Source organism: Sminthopsis crassicaudata, chromosome 3 (assembly GCF_048593235.1).
Source record: "Sminthopsis crassicaudata isolate SCR6 chromosome 3, ASM4859323v1, whole genome shotgun sequence".
Taxonomy (NCBI): domain Eukaryota; kingdom Metazoa; phylum Chordata; class Mammalia; order Dasyuromorphia; family Dasyuridae; genus Sminthopsis; species Sminthopsis crassicaudata.
In genome coordinates, this window is record NC_133619.1 from 363215213 (window position 1) to 363235022 (window position 19810).

A 19810-nucleotide genomic window follows, 5' to 3' on the forward strand; every position below is an offset into this window, starting at 1 on the left:
GGTTAAATAAATATGGCTACAGCTGGGCAAGGCTCAAGTAAATATGGGCCTGCTCATAGTATACAGCTCATAAGTGAAACATAGAAATAATGAAAATAAAATACAGACAAAAATTCACATATTCTTTTAAGTTCTTCACCTTTTCTCCCTCTATTCCCCACAGGTGGAAGTTTCTCTTCTTCACCCCTCCCCCCCACCACATGGCCATTCTGAGGACCCCACCATTCTCGGAGTTCCAAGGCCACCAGGCTCTCTGTTCTGTTCTGGGGGAGAAATCTTTGTTTGAGTCCCTCTCCCACTCCACTGTTGTGTTCAGGCTGTATTTAGCTGGAGAAAGGTCACTGGATTGGAGTCAGTTGCAGATATATCTCCACCATGCTGCTGCTCCCTGAACAAAGGTAGGAGTTACCCGCCGTCAAGTTCCAGGGTGAGCCCTTCTCATCCGGGAAGCATTGGGTAAGTTAACTGCTCTTTCCCTCTAGAGTGATAGCCACTGTCCTTCTATTTTCTCAAAACTTTCCAAACTTTCAATCTATGTTTTCATTTTCTCCCCATCTTTCCTCTTTCCTGCAAAGCTGTTTCCAAAGGCAGAGGGAAAAAAAAGAAAAAAAGATTTTGTTTTCTTGAGAAGCCCAAAACTAGTTCCCAAATTACCGATATATTCTGAGTTACTCTGAAAGAATTACTATTTCCAATTTCCACAATTCAGCCTGATATTTTGCTAAGCCTGTAACACAGAGGCCGAATTCTTATCACTTATGAGCTTGCTAACTTTTAACACAGAACAAAAGCAATGCAAAGCAGAAATAGATACACAGAGAAGGCAAACTTTTTCTTTTTATTAATTTTATAAATATAAATTTTTTAAATTTTATTTATTTATAATTTTTTGACAGTATATATGCATGAGTAATTTTTTTTTTTATAACATTATCCCTTGTATTCATTTTTCCAAATTATCCCCTCCCTCCCTCTATTCCCTCCCCTTGATGACAGGCAATTCCATACATTTTACATGTGTTGCAATATAACCTAGATACAATATATGTGTGTAAATATCATTTTCTTGTTGCACATTAAGTATTAGCTTCAGAAGGTATAAGTAACCTGGGTAGATAGTAGTCCTAACAATTTACATTCACTTCCCAGTGTTCCTTCTCTGCGTGTAGTTGTTTCTGTCCATCATTGATCAACTGGAAGTGAGTTGGATCTTCTTTATGTTGAAGATATCCACTTCCATCAGAATACATCTTCATACAACACTGAAGTATACAGCGATCTTCTGGTTCTATTCATTTCACTCAGCATCAGTTGAAGTAAGTCTCTCCAAGTCTCTCTGTATTCTTCCTGCTGGTCATTTCTTACAGAGCAATAATATTCCATAACCTTCATATACCATAATTTACCCAACCATTTTCCAATTGATGGACATCCATTCATCTTCCAGATTCTAGCTACAACAAAAAGAGCTGCCACAAACATTTTGGCACATACGGGTCCCTTTCCCCTCTTTAGTATTTTTTGGGATATAAGCCCAATAGCAGCACTGCTGAGTCAAAGGGTATGCACAGTTTAATAACTTTTTGGGCATAGTTCCAAATTGCTCTCCAGAATGGCTGGATGGTTTCACAACTCCACCAACAATGTATTAGTGTCCCAGTTGTCCCTCAGACCCTCCAACATCCATCATTATTTGTTCCTGTCATCTTAGCCAATCTGACAGGTGTGTAGTGCTATCTCAGAGTTGTCTTAATTTGCATTTCTCTGATCAGTAGTGATTTGGAACACTCTTTCATATGAGTGGATATAATTTCAATTTCATCATCTGAGAATTGTCTGTTCATATCCTTTAACCATTTCACTTACGTTATCAAATTTATTGGCATAAATTTGGGCAAAGTAACTCATTATTTCCCTAATTTCCTCTTCATTCGTGGAATCTTCCCTCTTTTCATTTTTGAAGATTAACAATTTGATTTTCCTCTTTCCTTTTTCTGATCAGATTTACCAAAGGTTTATCTATTTTATAGTTTTTTTTCATAAAACCAATTCTTAGTTTTATTTATTAATTCAACAGTTTTTTACTTTCAATATTATTAATTTCTCCTTTTAATTTTATAATTTCAAGTTTAGTATTGTGTTGGATATTTTTAATTTGGTGTTTTTCTAGCTTTTTAAATTATAAGCCCAATTTATTGATCTTCTCTTTTTCTATTTTATTCAATTAAGCCTCTAAAGATATAAAATTTCCCCTTATTACTGCTTTTGCTACATCCCACAAATTTTAGTATGATACCTCATCATTGTCATTATATTGGGTGAAATTATTGTTTCTATAATTTGCTGTTTCACGCAATCATTCTTTAAGATGAAATTATTTACTTTTTAATTACTTTTTGTTCTATTTACCCATAACTTCTTGTTGAATGTAGTTTTTATTGCATAGTGATTAGAGAAGAAAACATTTACTTTTTCTGCCTTCCTGCATTTAAATTAGAGATCTTTATGCCTCAATATATGGTCAATATTTGTATAGGTTCCATTAACTGCTGAGAAGAAAGTACATTCCTTTCTATTAGTATTCAGTTTTCTCCAAAGATCTATCATAGCTAATTTTTTTAATATTCTATTTACCTCTTTAATTTCTTTCTTATTTGTTTTGTGGTTTGATTTATCTAATTTTGAAAGTGCAAGGTTGAGATCTCCCACTATTATAGTTTTGCTGGCTATGTCTTCTTGCAACTCTCTTAACTCTCCCTTAGGAAGTTAGATGCTACACCACTTCGTGCATATATGTTAGCCTCATTGTCTATGCTACCCTTTAGTAAGTTATAGTTTCCTTCCTTAACTCTTTAGGTTAGATCAATTTTTGCTTTTGCTTGATCTGAGATAAGATGACTACCCCTGCTTTTTTGACTTCACTTGAAGCATAATAGATTCTGCTCCAGCCTTTTACCTTTATTCCTAAGTATCTCCCTGCTTTAAATGTGTTTCTTGTAAGCAACATATTGTAGGGTTCTGACTTTTGGTCCAGTCTGCTATTTGCCTTTGCTTAATGAGAGAATTCATCCCATTCACATTTACAGTTAAAATTATTAATTCTGTATTATCTGCCATCATATTATCCCCAGATTATGCTTTTTTCCCTCTTGTCCCCCCTGAAACCCTTGTCCAGTATTAAACTTATAGGCCCCACTTGTGTCATGCAGTCCTCCTTTTTTAGTTTCCCCCCCTCCTTTTAAATCCTTTCCCCTTTCTTGTACCCTTCCCTTATTACTCTTTTCCTTTTCCCTTTTCCTCTCCCCCTTTTTAGTGAGGTGAGAGAGAATTCTCTAAAAAACAAATATGTCAATTATTTTCTCTTTGAGCCAACTCTGATGACAGTAAGATTCACACAATGTTCCTCCACCTCTCTAAATTCCCTCAGATATGATCAGTTTTCTTTGTCTCTTCCTGGAATGTAGTTTCCCTTTTTATCTCCCCTTCCCATTTTCTGACACTATGCCCTTTCCATTTCTACTTCCCTTTTTTTATGTTATATCAGTAAAATCAAATTATCCGTGTGGACTTTCTGTATATCCAAAAGAGAAACGCAGTGCTCAAGACTTCCTTTTACCTTTTTCTGCTTCTCTTGAGTCCTGTGGCTGCAGATCAAATTTTTTGTTTAGATCTGTTTTTTTTTTTTTTTTTCTTAGAAACAAATGGAATTCCTCTGTTTCATTAAATGTCCATCTTCTTCCATGGAAGAAAATTCTAACCTTAGCTGCGTAGTTTATTCTTGGCTGCATTCCAAGTTCCTTTGTCTTTAAGAATGTCAGATTCTAGGCCCTTCGATCTTTTAATATGGAGGCAGCCAGATCTTGAGTGACTATTATTGTGCACCTTGATATTTCTTTTTCTTTTTTTGCTGGCTGCTTGCAATATTTTTTACTTAGTCTGACAAATCTGCGATTTGGCCAAAATATTCTTTGGAGCTTTTTTTAAGGTCTTTTTCAGAAGGTGTGCGATGAATTCTTTCAATGCCTATTTTACCTTTTAGTTCAATTACATCTGGGCAGTTCTCTTTGATGATTTCCTGTAAAATAGAATCTAGGTTTTTCGTTTCATTATAATTTTCAGGAATTCCAATAATCCTCAGATTGTCTCTCCTAGATCTATTTTGCAGGTCTGTCATTTTGACATGTACATAATTGACATTTTCTCCAGATTTTCATGTTTTTTGGTTTTACTGACTCATTCTTGGTGTCTCAATGAATCATTCATTTCCATTTGTTCAGTCACGATTTTTAATGAGTTATTTTCTTCATTCTCTTTTTAAAATTCTTTTTGTATATATCCAATTGAGTTTTTAAATGAGTTATTTTGCTCTATGGAATTTTGTTCCATTTCACTATTTTTTTTTTTAAGTGAGTTATATTCTTTTTCCAATTCACAGATCCTACTTTCTTGGGAATTCTTTATCTTTTCCAATTCACAGATCCTACTTTCTTGTGATTTTTTTTAACCTCTTTGAATTCACAAATTCTGTTTCGCTGCACTTCCTGTGAATTCTTTATCTTTTCCAATTCAAATTTCAGGACGTTTTTACTCTCTAGCATATCTTCTCTTTCCTTTGCTCATTTTTCTTCTGTCTTTTGAGTTCTTTAATAGTCTCTTCTAGGAGAGAACTATGTGATGGGGTTCCAGGTAACATTCCCCTTCAGGGTATTATATGGACACTGTCTGCTGTTAATCTCCTGGGGTTGGAAACTTGCTCTTCTTCTGTAAAGAAGCTGTCAATCATTCTCTTCATTTTTTTTTTTACTCATTTTTAAAAACCTAAGGGGTCTGCCTTCAGGGTCAGTATGTTACCAGCTGCCTCTGCAGAACAGAGATAATATGGATGGGAGCTAATTTTTTGAATAGGCTGCAAAGGTACGAGTACAGGAGTGATTCAGAGCTGGTTAGCATGACTGAGCTGCAGGACAGTGGAGAACCTCACATCATCCTCAGGAGGTTTTCAGTAAACAACTTTTCCTCCTTCAACTGAGTGATCTCTAAGTAGTCATTTTGGGTAAGGGTCATCTATATTCCTCACACTCCTGTGTGTCTCAAGAGTTAAGAGCCAGATTTCGTTCAAGAGAAAAGGGATTAGAAATGCTTTGGAAAAGACTTTTTTGTCTCTGGAAGCATTTTTCTGGTCCAGAGTTCCGGGTTCCTTGGTCCTGCCTTTCCTAAAAATAGATGTGACAAAAAAGTGGACTTTTTACCAGAAATGCAAGTAATCTCCATGAAAGAATTTTGCTCACAGTCCAGACTAAGTCTGGGTGTCCACTATGTTTTAGAGATAGGGTGAGATGAAAGGAGGAACACAGATATTCTTCTCAGAAGAATACTGCGGGGCAACAGAGAACCCAGATTGGTTCCCAGAACCTTGAGAAGGTTAAGATTCTGTTTAATACCCAAGTTATATTCAGTTTTCAGGGTTCCACTTTTTGGGGTCCTAGTTTTCAGTGTTCATGATCAGGGAAACACAGAATGAGAATTAGGTAAGGGGGATCTAAATGAAATTAGGGTTACTTGAGATCTAGTGCCAGGTTTGGGGTATAGGGAGTCAAATAGAGCTGTCCTGCAACCTTTGTATTGGGCATAAAGATACAGAATTAAATGAGGATTAAATGAATTAAATGGAGTTCAGTTTTAAAAGCAGGTGGACACATGACAAAAGTCTGCCTGAATAGAACAGTCTGAGTGCAAATTTGAGTAGTTCCAGGCTGCAAGGAGACATTCAGCTGGGCAACTCCTGCCATAGGTGCAGGAGTTCTATGTAAAGGAAATTACTTACCTCACAACATAGATCGATAAATGAGGCTTATTTTGGGGGTTGGAAGTAAGGATAAAGGTAGAAAGATGCTAGGGCCAGGGCTGGCTCCGGGCAGACAGGAACCCTTGGCCTTGCTGGAGTATGCTATGTTTGGGGCTCCTGCAAAGAGTGGGCTCCAGTTTCCCTCTTTTTAAAATGAGTTGCTTTTGGTAATCTTGAAAGGGGCCCGTGGGTAGAGTCCCAAATTGGCTCCTGGATGGTTTCAGCCAGGATTAAAATTTGAATAGAATTCAATGGGTTTTTATATAAGGAAGTGTTTGTGCTAGGGGCGGGGGTTAGGGAAACCAGAGCAGAATGGGAGCTGGGACAACCCAAGTTAGCTCAGATCCGGTGGGGCTGGGAGAGCCCAGAAATCTCCCATTGGAATTCATGGGGGCTAGGAATTACAAAGGAATCTTCACCCACATCATCTTCATCCTCTTCAGCATCCTCTACAAAATAAAAGGGATTACATTGTGCTACCTCCTTTTTTAGTGGTAGGTAAATTCTTTATTTTTTTTTAATTAAAGCTTTTTATTTACAAAAACATATTCATCGGAAATTTTTCAACAATGACCCTTGCAAGACCTTTAGCTCCACATTTTCCCTTCCTTTTCTTCAAACCCTCCCCTAGAAGACAGGTAGTGCAATACATTAAATATTGTTAAATACGTTAAAATATATATACATATTTATACAGTTATCTGGCTGTACAACAAAATAGGATCAAGAAGGAAAAAAACTGCTGAGAAAGAAAATAAAATGCAAGCAAACATTAAAAGAAAGCACATAAATGAATATTCTAGCTTTGCCTCATAGAGTGTTAGGATTGTTACTAGGTGGGATGATGACAGGCTGATCTTGCACAGGGACCAGGGGATTATAGGAAGAGTTGGTACAGAGTGAGCTGCTCCCCATCAGTGAGGAGACTTGAGTAGGTGAGACATCTAATGTAGAGACAGTCTGGGCCTGAGCTGGGGCCGGCTGCTTGTTCTTGGAGGAGAGGGCACTTGACTGCTGCTGCCTGACAACATGAGCTGCTCCAACGTTGAGGGGCTGAGCCGTGGCCAGAGTCACGTGGTTTGTCAGCAGAGAGGGCTGCTGCATAAGGCTACTGTACTGGCTGCCACCTGAGTGCCCATTCCTCCAGTCTCCCAGCTGCTGGCCAATCCCCATGGCCTGGGGAATGACCGCAGTAGCCTGAACGGAATTGTGTAGAGCCACCCCAGGGAACTGCTGCCCTGTTGAAGGTAAGAGGATCTGCTGGGTTCCTCCAGGCCAGACCTGCAGGACAGTGGCAGTGTGTCCAACCAGCGCCGGCCGGCTAGGTGCACAGCTCAGAGTAAAGGGCACCACATGCTGTGGTGTGATGATGGCTGCTTGAGGATGGAGAGTTGCTGCCATGAGTGGTGGACAGCTTCCCTGACTGAGGACTCCTGACTGGATCTGTAATGGCTGAGCAGCAGGTGCCTGGGGAACCATTGGCACAGCATTCTCCATCCTCCCAGGGAATCCAGAAAGCTGAGCAGATGCCTGGAGTCCAGTTTGAAAAGCAGGGGGACGCACGACGAAAGTCTGCAGGAATGGATCAGTCTGAGTGCAAATGGCAGTTGTTCCAGGCTGCAAGGAGACACTCTGCTGGGCAACTCCTGCCACAGGTGCTGCCCATGATGGATACAGGGCAGACGGGTAATTCAGCAGGGGGACATCCGAATCAGCCAGAGAGTGTGTAGCTGCTGCTGCAGTAGAACTGGACGCTAAAACACTGGCGACACTGTGCCCGGGATTGAGCTGGTTGCTGAACTTCATCGTTAGATTTGTGCTTGTGTTGGGGGCAAAATGGGTGGTCAAAGGGTTCTTGATCTGTTTCACTGGATCATCCATGTGCCCTGTCCTTCGGCAGATCTCCATATTCTGCAAGCATGACAAAACATGATTGCTTGTTGGGAAATCCAAAAGATGAGTCATTGTCACAAATGGGTGGTTGAGGGTTTTCAGTGGAGTAGCTCTCTTATCTGCATCAATTGTCAGCATCTTCTTCAACAAATCAATGAACTCTCTTCTATCTGCTTTTTCTGCCCACATATCCATTCCCTCTAAGTCTGTAGACATATTCACCTGGGCCATGTCATCTAAACAGTTGAATATGTACTTGCGGGTTTCTCTTGATTTGATTCCTGTTTCCCATTCATGTTCCTCTGGCGTCTTTAGTCTCCACAGTGGGTAACCCAAATGAGGATCTCTGTTGAAAAACATGCTTGTTTTTGTTCCTGCACTCAGAAGGTATTCTGCCGGGAGGCCTTGTGTTTGTGAAATGTAACAAATCTGATCATATTCTGAAGCACTGGGATAGAGAGGCCAGCCCAGAAACAACTCTGCTATCACACAGCCCAAGGACCACATATCAATAGCCTCCCAAAACGGCAGTCCAAGAATGATTTCAGGAGCCCTGTACCAGGGTGTCTGTATGTAGGAGGAGCACACAGCTTTGGATACATGCCTGGCAGAGCCAAAGTCAATGACCTTGACGCGGTATGGCTGCTGCACAGGATCCACCAGCATGATGTTTTCTGGCTTTAGGTCGGTGTGGATCAGGCCAAGGTTCTTGAGCTTCCTCAGAGCTGTGGCCACCTGCTGTAGGATGGGCCGGATGTACTTGAGCTGCAGTGGACGAAAATTGTTTTGCTTTAGGAAATCATACAGGTTCTGTTCCAGCATCTCAAACACCAGGCAGGTGTGATTCTGGTGCTGGAAGCACTCATAAAAACGGACAACATTAGATTTGTCAGCATCGTCCCTGTTTAGGAGGGAAAGGATGTTCACCTCAATCTGGCGTTGTCGGGCATGAGAAGGATGGTTTTTCAAGATCTTAATGGCGACAATTTCCTTGGTACTCCGCTTCCAGCACTTGGCCACCTGCCCAAATGTCCGCCGGCCCAAGAACTCTAGGACTTGGTAACTGTTGGTCATGGAGTATAGGATTTCATGCTGGACCAGCTGGTAATCCCCTTCTCTGCTGGAACTGCTGGTCTTGGTGGTCATGGTGGTGGTCGTGGCAGCGGCACCCACCACAGTCCTGTTCTGCTGCATGAGAGGGGGATGTTCTTCTATGATCTGCCCTTTACCATTGCTGTCCACTTCCTCATTTTTTCTCTTCAATCCACATTTGTGATAGGGCTCCAGCAAAGAAACGTTGCTTCTGTGAGTGAGGGTCTGACTGCTCTGGAAGGATGAGGTGGCAGCACCACCCCTGCTGTCAGCAGCCATGACCACGACATGCTCCACTGTGGGAGCTGGCAGAAGGAGGCTCTGGTCATAAGAGGGGAGGTTGAAACTTGTCACCTGGTGAGAGGAGTTTTGTTGTCCTTGTGTGGCTGAGAGGTTCTTGGTGGGGGTAGGATACTTTTTGTTGCTGCTGTGTCCTGAAATGTCCCAGCTAGAAGGCTCTGTTTTCCATTTCTTTGCACTGCAGAAGGCACTTGAGACTGTCGGTGGGGAGAACACCTGCAGGTGTGAGGCCCTACCCCACGAGTGACTTTTGTGCAGCATCTTTTTCATGTTCCCAAATCTTCTGTCCATTTTTACTGGGGAAATTTTGGAAGCTTCTAGCACATGCTCGCACTGGTGCTCTTTCTCTATCTCTGTCTCTTCTCTCTTTCTCTTCTCTCTTTCTGTCATTTTAGCCAGTCTGCTAGGTGTGAAATGATATCTGAAATCTGTTTCGATTTATATTTCTCTAATCAAAAATGATTTAGAGAAAATCATCTATTGTGATGTTCTGTTTTCTGAAAATTGCAATGGTTCCCTGGGAGCAGACTTCTTGAGGAGCTTCTGGAGCCAGCCTTAGTTTTAGTTTCAATTCAATAATCTGAAAATGCAGACAGGAATTCAAGTCGAGATCTTCTCCTTGACCCAATCCAGGCTTACTTCCCCATCCAATATTGGCTCCTTATATCCTCCCAGAGAATCCATGAGTTTGTGAGAACTCCTTACAGAACCAATGAGCAAACTCCTTTACAGGTGTGAACTCTTTACAGGTGTCAACTCTGAGTTCAATGAGCTAGACAATTGTTAAGTACCAGACAACCCACTTAGTACTTAGTAAAACTCCTAACAATAGAGTTGTGGAAATAAAATCTGAAGAGTTATAGAAATATGATCTAACAATAATTTAAATGTTTTCATAGGTACTTCATTATATTTCCTATTTTAAAAATCTTTATTTTTCTCTTGTATCCTGGAGCTTTTATTACTTGTTTTTCTTTAGAAAAATATTTTTTATTGCCCAAACTCTATGCCCAGTGGTTTTATCTAGCCCTTTCTACCCTTCCCTCAGGAATCACTGTTGGTATTCTTTATTCTGATTCATTAACTAGCTAGGGAATCAAATTTTTCCAGTTAGTCTAGCACAAAGTTGGGTCTCTTGACTTTAAAATATTTTAAAACTTTTCAATTAGGCCTTGTGGTTCTCTGCTCCTATTCCATTTGCAAATGCCACCTTGGTTTATATTCAATTCAATTTAGCTTTTACTGAATACCTACAAAGTATAAGGTACTATGCTTATTCCCCATAATGGAGTCAAGACATTTCTCCGACAGTTATTATTTGTATGACCTTATCGGAGTGACTTTTCTTTTTCCTCATCTATGAAACAAAAAACTTGAACTAGATAGAGCAGGGATTCAAACCCTTTTTATGTCATTAACTTGTTTGAAAATCTGGTGGAGTCTATAAACGCAGTCTTTGAATCATGTTTTCAAATTCATACAATAAAATAAATAGGGTTACTTATAAAGGAGATCAAGTTTATTGAAATATAATTATCAAAATGTCTTTTTAAAACAAATTTTAAAAACCCCAGGTTAAGAACTCCTGGGCTAAATGATCTCTGAGGTTCATTCTAGCTTCAAAATATTGGAATTTTGTAAGGGTATGTCCAGCTAAGCCTATGTCCAAGTAAAGACACTGTTTTTCTGAACTATATTTCCCACAAGGCTTTGAGATAAGCAGCTTCTAGGATTCCAAATGTAAGCTTTTTAAGGATAGGAACAGGACAGGAATTGTGCCCTCAAGGAACTTACTGCCTAATAAAGGTAATAACACCAGCTGGAAACTAACATGGAAAATATTATAGAATATATAATAAATGCATAAAATGGACTTGGAGATAGAAGTTAAGTCATTATCTTACTACATCATTTTACAGAGAAGGAAACTAAGGCACAGAGAGGCTAAATCACAGAGACACACAGTAGCTCAGGGTAAGGGGTAGAGAAGGGAACAAATATTTTGTAAGCATCTACTATGTGGCAGGCACTGTTCTAAGTGCTTCACACATATTGTCTTATTAGATTTGAGGCAAAATTTAAATTCATACCTGGATATAGTAAGTAGGGTTAAGGAAGGGAACAATATTGGTTAAGCACCTACTATGTGCCAGGCACTGTATGAAGTATTTTACAATGTTGTCTCATGTGATCTGAGGCAAATCTGAATCCAGACTCCCTGGCTCCAGTACAGTGATCTGCTATACCATATACTCTGTCCTCTTTGGTAGATCTAGTTTCTAAGCTCAATACTCTCATTACTTAAGGATAAATTTCTTTAGTAAAAGCTGAGCTCAAGGATTTATCCTTCACCCCCAATTTTTCTTCTATCCTTAATATGCTTTCTAAATTTTTGATTCTACCAACCCTCTCCAGCTACATTTACATTACAATGGCCACCTAACATGTTTTTCTACCACTGCCCACTTTCTCGAATTTATCCTTCATATCATGTTAGTAGATTCATATTTATGTCAGCCTTCTGCTCCAAAAATCTTCCACCACTTGGCATTTCATTCCAAGTAAAATTTCACTTCTAGACACATCCTTAACTTTTCTCATTCCTTGCCTTTGCCCCAGCTACAAAACTATAAACTTCATGAAGAACAAATCATTTTTTATAAAGTTTTATCTAAAATGTATATATGTCGGGGCAGCTAGGTGGCACACTGGATAGAGCACCAGCCCTGCATTCAAATCTGGTCTCAGACAATTAACACTTTCTAGCTGTGCAACCCTGGGCAAGTCATTTAATCCCAGCCTCAGAAAAAATAAAATAAAATAAAAGGTCTGTATCTCTCAATATCTAGCATAGAGCACTACATACAGTAGGTGCTTAATGTGTGCTTACTGGGTAAAATGAATAAACAAATTAACATTTCCAGAACTAGTATTTGCTCACATGAACATTGCTTCCACAGAACTACAGCAGCCCACCAGGCCCTGGGCCTGTTGTTCCGGCTAGTATAACTAAGGCAAGACTGGGGATTCAGATGTCCCTGGAAAGGTGATTAGTGCTCAAGGATGATCCAAATCTGGGAATTAAGAAAAGACTCCTGATTGGAAGCACATCCATCTGAGCAGGCAACTAAGAGCTCAAGTACTTAGGATTGTTGGGGATCCCAGGCTTATGGTGTTTGAGGCAAGGCTCAAGTCTAGTGAAATAATTCACTCTTACTTCTGAGGCAAAGAAATAGTAGAGTTTATTTCATAAAAATCACAAAGAAATTGAGTCTCTTAGCAGACAAAAGCTCCCAAGAAGGGATTAGGAGTTTTTCCAGGTGGTTCAACCAGAGTACTTAGCTTTATGATTAGAATTCAGGCCTTGGGGGCTATGGAAATAAAAGGGAAGTTTGGGTTTGAATCGGCTTCAGTTCAACTCTATACAAAGTTTGATGAGTGGTACTTAACATGTATAGAAAGTTTAATTAGTGGTAGTTAACATTACCTCAGCTCTAGAGAAAGTTTGATTAGTGTCAGCTGAACTCTATAGAAAGTTTAATTAGTGGTAGTTAACATTACCTCAGCTCTAGAGAAAGTTTGATTAGTGTCAGCTGAACTCTATAGAAAGTTTAATTAGTGGTAGTTAACATTACCTCAGCTCTAGAGAAAGTTTGATTAGTGTCAGCTGAACTCTATAGAAAGTTTAATTAGTGGGGGATGTTTCTAGAGGGAGAAGGAATCTGGGTGGAGCAGGAAGACAAAGTGCAAGGCCATTGACTTCTAGGAACTAGGAGTCTCTAGTGTCAGTATTAGGTTTTTTTCTTTGCCTCTGTCAGCCAGTGGTCCTGTTTTTAGTAGTTTTACTGGGGTCCAGATCTTTTTAAAAAAAATAACAACCACAATGTGTAATATTTGAACCTAGGAATGTGACCCCCAAGTATGCTTTTACAGGACATCATGCTTTTTACACTGCCATTGAATTCTCTATTATATTTCTATCCATCCCCCAAAAGATGCCCAGATGATAGAAGAGTGAATTATAATCCTTTAGAGAGTCATCACATCACTCATCATCACATGCCTTACCTTGTTCAGCAGCTACTGGTTTGCAGCTTGAATAGGTTTAGAAATTAATACACTAGCAATCATCCCCATCATAACCTTTCCAAACATCCATGTACTAATGAAGCTGGTGGCTACTTGAGGATGGAGAGTTGCTACCATTAGTGGTGGACAGTTTTCCTGGGTGAGGACTCCTGACCGGATCTGTAGTGGCTGAGCAGCAGGTGCCTGGGGTAAGATTGGCACAGCATTCTCTATCCTCACAGGGAATCCAAAATGCTTTGCAGGTGACTGGAGTTCAGTATGAAAAGCAGGTGGACACACGATGAAAGGCTGCTGGAATGGATCAGTCTGAGTGCAAATAGGAGTAGTTCCAGGATGCAAGGAGACATTCTGCTGGGCAACTCCTGCAACAGGTGCTGCCCATGATGGACACAGGGCAGACTGGTAGTTTAGCAGGGGGACATCTGTATTAGCTAGAGAGAATGTAGCTGATCCTGGCCACCATTGATCAATTGGATCTGAGTTAGAACTTCTCTTTGTTGAAGATATCCACTTCCATCAGAATACATCCTCATACAGTATTGTTGTTGAAGTGTATAATGATCTCCTGGTTCTGCTCATTTCACTCAGCATCAGCTCATGTAAGTCTCTCCAAGCCTCTCTGTATTCATTCTGCTCATCATTTCTTACAGAACAATAATATTCCATAACCTTCATATACCATAATTTACCCAACCATTCTCCAATTGATGGGCATCCATTCATTCTCCATTATCTAGCCACTACCAAAAAAGGCTGCCACAAACATTTTGGCACATACAGGTCCCTTTCCCTTCTTTCGTATTTCTTTGGGATATAAGCCCAGTAGTAGCACTGCTGGATCCAAGGGTATGCATGCACAATTTGATAACTTTTGGGGCATAATTCCACATTGCTCTCCAGAATGGTTGGCTTCCACACATAAAGTCAGATAGTTCACTACAACCAACAGGTATTTGAGACGCCCCACTGATGGCAGCTCGGTAAAGTCCATCTGTACACTTTTGCAAGGCCTGATATCAGGAGGCCTTCCTCCTTTTTGGACTTGTCATTGGGCTGCCCTATTCAGCTTGACAAACAGGACACCCGCTGACCAGTTGCCTGCTATTGGGTACAATCCCAGTGCCTCCAACTTAGTCAACACTAAGTCACACAGGTCCAGTGACTGCCTTGAGGTAAATATTGGAGTTCACGTCTCATATCTGCTGTGGTCAGTACTTCTCTGCCATCAGGGAGGAACCAGTGCCCTTCTTTATCCTCGTCAGCACCAAGGCTTTGGATTTCCTCTTCTCTCCTGGGGTGAAGGAAGTTGGAAGCATTTGAAGCAGAAATGCCAGAATTAGCACCATCATCTTCTGCATACTTACTGATTCTTCTTCTCCAGCCCGGTTCACCTCCTCATCCACAAAGCAGTCTCCTCTTGTCCCAAATGAATCTCCTCTTTGGTACCCCTGCACATGAATCACTGCAATGTTCTTAGGTAACATAAGATTAGTCAAAATTTCAGTGACCAATTCCCTGTGTGCCAATTCCTTACCTTTTCTGTTTCCATTCTTTCCCTCAAGTAATTTACAGGATCTAATTTCTTTTTCCCTTCACTTATAAAATGACTTAAATATTTTACTTGACATTTCACAAACTGCAATTTGTCTTAAGGAATTCTCAGTCTCTGTGCTCCTAAATAATTTAACAAACTTATAGTGACTTGGACAAGGTCACTCTTTTTCCTCCCTGCCACAAGAAGATCTACATAATGTAAGACTTTTAACAATAAGAAATTTATCCCAGAATGTTTACACAATTCTTATATACCCAAGTAGATGTTCCATAAATTGAATATTATATCTATCATTTTGCTTTAAAAAAAATACCCAATACACAGAAAAATCCCAAACTACTTATTCCCCATAACTAAAACATTTTCAAAAGGATAAAGGCAAAAACTATTCTCTTTGGACTCCCTCTAAATAATTGTCATCAATACAGTTAATTGAAACTTTCTATTTTCACATAAAAGAATCTGAAATGTTCTTAAAAACATCAATTAAACTTTTTTTTTTAATAACCCTTTCAAACTACATATCACATTTCTGATCATACTCTTTAAACACGAAAACCATTATGTATCTAAAGAAACAAATGTTCAATCAATTAAGGTCTTGTAAGAGAAGCCTGACCCTTTTAATTCATTTGCTTTCTTCAGCCAAAAACGACCTCAGCTTCCTACTGCTGCTCTCCCCTGCAAAAACACATCCCGCCTCACAGCCATCTCTCTGTGACGACCCTTTCCAACCAGTTTCTTCTTTTTCCCACTGATTTCTTCTTGAAATCATTTGCTCCCATTAATCAATCCTTATCCTGTCCCATCTCTGTCTTTCCTCCTAATGCTTACTTGCTCAAAACTTCTCCAACATACTTTAAACACTTCCAAACCCAATAACGCTTCTGACTAGATGCTCCATTTAAACTATTAATTACTTTTGTAAATCAATATCTCTTGTCGCTTTTTAAAAATCACCTTTTTTTTAAACTTTAAGATTCATAATACAGTAAATAGTTAATTCCTCTATAAAACCCACATGTCCAGTAAACATTACCCATAATGTTAACAAATTGTCAAATGTTTCAGAAGCAAACCAACTAGTTTTGTTTTGTTTTGTTTAGTTTTGTTTAGTTTTTTTTCTTCCTTCTGCCTGAGTGTTTCAAGGCCACTAGCAGAAACTTCTTTTTCACAGGTGGCATTAAGCAGATAAGGTTTTATTACCATGATTCCTCTCTAGCAGACTTTGAAAACCTGCTTTTCAGGGAAAACTTCCCCACCGGTATAAAATAGTCAATTTTTTTTGTTCTTTTACTTACAAATTGGTACAAGAGGTTAAAAAGTTTAAAGTCACAAAAATTTTACATCAATTTATATAGTTGCAAAATGAAAATAACCAATTGCCAAATTATTTAACCATTGTTCTTGAAGCTCTTAATCAAATGCTGAAGACAATTACCCAACTTAGCCTTCTTAAACTTTCTGATCTCTAAGTCCATGAAAGCAAACATGGTAATAAGGATTTTTTTTAAGTAAGATTCCTACAACCCTGAGTTCTGATAACAGGGCTGCTTGTTTATAGAAGTGATAACCACTGATCTTCCACTTTCTCAAAACTTTCAAAACTTTATTTTCCCCCTTCTCTCCCTCCTCCTGCAAAAGCTAGAGGCAGAGAGAGAGAAAAAGAAAAAAAAGATTTGTCAAACTTCTTTTTTTTTCCTACCTGAGCCACTCTGAAATAATTACTACTCTGAATCAATTCCAATTTCCACAACTTAGCATGATATTTTCCTAAAACTGTAACACAGAGGCTGAATTCTTATCTCTTATGAGGTTGCTAACTTTTAACACAGAACAAAAAATGCAAAGCAGACAAACATACACACACAGACAGACACAGAGATCTATTTTTCTTAAAGAGAGGCATTTATACAGTGGCTCCTGTTCGTGACACCAATTTATGTTATGTGATTTTAGGGTAAAGTTCGGATTCGCTCCTATAAGTGAAACTCTCAAACACAATCAAAAATAAAAGTAAGATTTAATTATACAATACAGGGAATAGGTTGATTACAATAACAACGAATACATCAAATAAGACATAAAAGAAAAAGAATAATGACAATTATGATTAAAATATCAGAAAAGGATAAAGAAAACATCACCTCTCTGTGGGAGCACCAAATGGAAAGTGGCTGCGGAATCCAATTCTGCAGCCTTTAAATCCAGTTGGGAAAAGTTTGTCCCAGGTAGATCGTCATCTCTGTGAGGGAAGCTCCTAATAGAGAATGCTGTCTGAATAGAGAAGGGATCCCGCTACTCTGAAGATCCTTGGAGAATATCTTCAACCCTGCTTCAAATGAGGGACACTGCCCTAAATCTTTTTTTAAATTAATTTAAGTTTTAACTGTTTGAGGGGGGGAAATGACATGGGTTAAGATTCCTTGATAATTCTCAGCCACCATGAATGCCAGTGGGAGATATTCAGCCTTTCCCAGCCCCCACTGGATCTGAGCTAACATAGGCTGTCACAGCCTCCACTCTAATGATTTGCTCAGGTTTCCTAATCCCTACCCCCAGCACAAACACTTCCTTATCTAAAAACCCATTCAATTCTATTCAAATTCTAACCCAGGCCAAAACCAGCCAGGAGCCAATGTGGGACTGCACCTACTGGCTCTTTTCAAGATTACCAAAAGCCCCTCATTATAGAAAGAGGGAAACTGGAGTCCACTCTTTCAGGAGCCCTAAACATTGCACACTCTAGCTATGACAAGGTTTCCTGTCTGCCCGATGCCAGCCCTGGCATCTTTCTACCTATAACCTTAATTCCACACCCCAAAATAAACCTCTTTTATTAATCTAGGTATTCTGGTCTGTAAATACTTTTTCCAGAGGACTCTTCCAATGGCACTAGACCTCATTTAACACTTTATCCTAGCACCGAATCCAAAGGGGTTGCAGGGGAGCTCTATTTGCCTCCATACCCCAAAACTGCCAGTAGACCTCAATCCTCATTTCATCTAGGTGCCACTTACCTAACTCTCATCAATTTGATCATGAGATTCTGCTCTCTCCAGCAACCTGAATAAAGCTCCATGCAGACAACTTTCCTCGTGTGTCCACCTGCTTTTTAAACTGGATTCCAGGCATCTGCTCAGCATTCTGGATTCCCTGGGAGGATGGAGAATGCTGTGCCAATGGTACCCCAGGCACCTGCTGCTCAGCCATTACAGATCCAGTCAGGAGTCCTCAGCCAGGGAAGCTGTCCACCACTTATAGCAGCAACTCTCCATCCTCAAGCAGCCATCATCACACCACAGCATGTGGTGCCCTTTACTCTGAGCTGTGCACCTAGCCGGCCGGCGCTGGTTGGACACACTGCCACTGTCCTGCAGGCCTGGCCTGGAGGAACCCGGCAGATCCTCTTACCTTCAACAGGGCAGCAGTTCTCTGGGGTGGCTCTACACAGTTGCGTTCAGCCTACTGAGGTCATTCCCCAGGCCATGGGGATTGGCCAGCAGCTGGGAGACTGGAGGAATGGGCACTCAGGTGGCAGCCAGTACAGTAGCCTTATGCAGCAGCCCTCTCTGCTGACAAACCACGTGACTCTGGCTACGGCTCAGCCCCTCATCGTTGGAGCAGCTCATGTTGTCAGGCAGCAGCAGTCAAGTGCCCTCTCCTCCAAGAACAAGCAGCCGGTCCCAGCTCAGGCCCAGACTGTCTCTACATTGGATGTCTTACCTACTCAAGTCTCCTCACTGATGGGGAGCAGCTCACTCTGTACCAACTCTTCCTATAGTCCCCTGGTCCCTGTGCAAGATCAGCCTGTCATCATCCCACCTAGTAATAATCCTAACACTCTATGAGGCAAAGCTAGAACATTCATTTATGGGCTTTCCTTTGTTGTTTGCTTGCATTTTATTTTCTTTCTCAGGTATTTTTTCCTTTCTCCATCCTATTTTCTTGTACAGCCAGATAACTGTATAAATATATATATATATATATATATATATTGTATTATGAAAACAATAAAGAAGTGACCTACCACTAAAAAAAGAGGTAGCACAATGTAATCCCCCTTATTTCATAGAGGATACTGAATAGGATGAAGATGATGTGGGTGAAGATTCCTCTGTAATTCCTAGCCCCCATGAATCCCAATGGGAGATATCTGGGCTCTCCCAGCCCTACCGGATCTGAGCTAACTTGGGTTGTACCAGCTCCCATTCTGCTCTGGTTTCCCTAACCCACACCCCTAGCACAAACACTTCCTTATATAAACACCCATTGAATTCTATTCAAATACTATTCCTGCCTGAAACCATCCAGGAGCCAATCTGGGACTCTACCCACGGGCCCCTTCCAAGATTACCAAAAGCCCCTCATTATAAAAGGAGGGAAACTGGAGCCCACTCTTTGCAGGAGCCCCAAACATAGCATACTCCAGCAAGGCCAAGGGTTCCTGTCTGCCCGGAGCCAGCCCTGGCCCTAGTGTCTTTCTACCTTTACCCTGACTTCCAACCCCCAAAATAAACCTCTTTTATCGATATATTTCTAAAATATATAGAGAACTGACCCTAATTTATAAGAAATCAATTCATTCCAAACTGATAAATGGTCAAAGGATATGAACAGAAAATTCTCAGATGATGAAATTGAAACTGTATCCATACATATAAAAGAATGTTCCAAATCACTAATGATCAGAGAAATGCAAATTAAGACAACTCTGAGATAGCACTTCACACCTGTTAGATTGGCTAAGATGACAGGAACAAATAATGATGAATGTTGGAGGGGATGTGGGAAAACTGGGACACTAATGCATTGTTGGTGGAGTTCTGAAAGAATCCAGCCATTCTGGAGAGCAATTTGGAACTATGCCCAAAAAGTTATCAAACTGTGCATACCCTTTGATCCAGCAGAAATACTAAAGAAGGGAAAGGGACCTGTATGTGCCACGATGTTTGTGGGAGCTCTTTTCATAGTAGCTAGAAACTGGAAATGAATGGATATCCATCAATTGGAGAATGGTTGGGTAAATTATGGTA

The 19810-nt window shown here is 40.2% G+C and overlaps 2 pseudogenes; one reads left to right on the forward strand and one right to left on the reverse strand.

Annotated features, from left to right (window-relative positions):
- Positions 1-6655: 6655 nt before the first annotated feature.
- LOC141562151 (homeodomain-interacting protein kinase 1 pseudogene) lies at positions 6656-9552 on the reverse strand (annotated as a pseudogene).
- Positions 9553-17854: 8302 nt separating this feature from the next.
- On the forward strand, positions 17855-18625 carry LOC141562153 (homeodomain-interacting protein kinase 1 pseudogene; annotated as a pseudogene).
- The last annotated feature ends 1185 nt before the right edge of the window (positions 18626-19810 follow it).